Genomic DNA, 2,531 nt, shown 5'->3' on the forward strand with positions numbered 1-2,531 from the left:
GATCAGCTTGAAACTCGTCGTGAATGCCAATTGCGACTCAGTTATTAGATCAGGGCACTTGTTCAGACAAGGAGTGAAACACGTCTAGATAGCAGCTAACAGCAGCTTCTTAGCTGAAATTATATTTTAGATGTTCATTTTTATAGTTCATAGTTTAATTTAGAAATCTTACATTTTCGTTTTCTTCTTCTCCGACTGTGTCCAAACTAACCCTTTGTTTCTGTTTTCTTTGCGTGTCCTAGGTTAAGTTATATATAGTTAACAAATTGTTCGTACATGGTCTTAGTTCATACTCACTACTTAGAATATGGTTAAACAGCCAAATTTCACGTAGTTTAACACCTTTCGATCCCGTACTATTAGCGTAAGTATCTGTAAGCTTTCGATTCTACACATTTCTTCGCATGTTATTTTAAGCTAGAGCATTTACCTTAGTTTCCCAATTATCGGCTAAACTTGATTTCATTAGAATATTTCAATTGATAGAAACTAATTTAGGTAGGAATTTTAACTAATTATAATAGTAATTTAGGTTTAGAAACTATATTTCTCTAGGTAGACCAACTAATAATTGCACTGTGTCTTCTTGCCACGTTGAAGGTATGCTGCATTTGACAGTTGAAGCTTCAATGTCATGTTGCCTGTCATTTCTCGCGTTGATGTCTATGCTACTTTGATAGGTACGGGCGGTACTGAACTCACTCAGTTTCGTGCCCAGAGGTTCCGCAACTTCCCCCACCCGTGTAGTTCCGGACCGTCCAGATGTCCGAAGGTCCAGGGGAGCCAATTTCACCGCTGGACGACGCACCAGGCCATTCCTCGTTTGTACTTCCGCTCGTCGCACTTGTCCATCTGCTGCCTTCGTAACGTCAACGACACGTCCTTTTATCCAGCCATTTCGTTTTCCCTCGCCCACTACAAGCACGAGGTTCCCCGGTTCTAATGGCTTGACTGGATCGAACCACTTGGTGCGCCTGGCTATGGTTGGTAGGTATTCGCGAATCCAGCGGATCCAGAAGTGGTTGACCAGGCATTGCGCTAAACGCCAGCTGTCACGTAAAGCATTCCCTTCTATGCCCATGGGTATTGCTGGCTGGGTTATGCCTTTTGTGCCAAACAACAGGAAATGGTTTGGAGTTAGAGATTCCTGTTCCGTTGACTCCAGAGGTATATATGTGAGTGGTCTGGAGTTAACTATAGCTTCTGCTTCTATCGCTACTGTCTCGAAGACTTCATCGCTAGGACGGTGAGGATGTCCAGCAATATCGAACATAGCCGCCTTGATGGAACGCACCATGCGTTCCCATGAGCCACCCATGTGTGGCGCCAACGGCGGGTTGAAATTCCAGCTTGTATTGGTGTTGGTGAATGTTACCGCACAGTCCTCATGGATATTCTGGATCTGTTTCGCAAGAAGATTGCTCGCCCCTAAGAAGTTTGTTCCGTTGTCGCTATAGAACGTCTCCGGAGAGCCACGACGAGCCACAAATCGTCTTATGGCCATTACGCATGACTGGGTAGAGAGACTGTGAACTATCTCCAGGTGTACAGCGCGCACTGTGAGGCATGTGAATAACGCTACCCACCGTTTGACCAAGCATCTTCCTTGTTTAATCAGTATCGGTCCGAAATAATCAACCCCAGTGTGCGTAAATGGTCTGATCATTCCTGTTACACGAGTTTCCGGTAGAGCAGCCATCATAGGAGGATGAGGTACAGCTTTCTTAACACGACAGGTTAAACACTGCTTTGATACCCGGCGGATCAGAACTCGTAGTCCTGGCACGTAGAACCGTTGACGCATCTCATTACATACGGTTTCTCCATTCCCATGCTGGTATCGTCGATGATAGCTTTCTGCCAGAAGGTAAACAGCAGGATGCTTTCTGGGTAGCAGGATCGGATACTTCGTATCGTAGGACACAGTTGGCTGTGCAGCGATTCTGCTGTTCATCCGGACAACGCCGGACTCATCTATGAAGGCTGATAGCCGATACAGAGGACTGGACTTAGGGATCGTTATTGACTTTGAAGGTTCTGATAAGTTACGCCGTAGAATTGCGCACTCGTCTGGATACGATTCAGCTTGTACCTGTCGCCATATCAAGATTTCTGCTTCCACAAGCTCTTTTTTCACTAGGAAGGCCGTTTGTAAGGGATCGCAACACTGAGTCCATCAATCTTGTTCCGAGCATCGCTGCTTGAAGCTCCAGGCGAGGTACGGAAAGTGGTTTCAGTGGAGCAACTTTCGTTTTCGCTGCTACCAGGGCACACTTGGGTTTACCGTTATTCCCGTACCGAAGGTACAGAACTGCCGCACAAGCCACTTCGCTCGCATCCACGAATAAATGGGCCTCGACATCTTTCAAATCGGAGCTGTTCACCCCTTTGAAGAAACAGCGGGGCACAGCAACCTTGTCTAGCCGCTGCATGTATTCACACCAAGCTAACCATTTCTCCAGCAGTTCTTCCGAGATGGGCTCATCCCAATCCGTTCCGCTTCTCCAGATATGCTGCATGAGAATTTTGCC

The 2,531-nt window shown here is 46.4% G+C and overlaps 1 long non-coding RNA gene across 1 annotated transcript; it reads right to left on the reverse strand.

Annotated features, from left to right (window-relative positions):
- Nucleotides 1–137: 137 nt before the first annotated feature.
- LOC134215540 (uncharacterized) lies at nucleotides 138–812 on the reverse strand. The gene is made up of 3 exons (XR_009980214.1): nucleotides 431–812; nucleotides 298–372; nucleotides 138–238 (listed from the first exon to the last, which is right to left on the reverse strand). It is a non-coding gene; the product is annotated as an uncharacterized LOC134215540 (long non-coding RNA).
- Nucleotides 813–2,531: the final 1,719 nt, after the last annotated feature.

Source organism: Armigeres subalbatus, chromosome 2 (genome assembly GCF_024139115.2).
Source record: "Armigeres subalbatus isolate Guangzhou_Male chromosome 2, GZ_Asu_2, whole genome shotgun sequence".
Lineage (NCBI taxonomy): Eukaryota > Metazoa > Arthropoda > Insecta > Diptera > Culicidae > Armigeres > Armigeres subalbatus.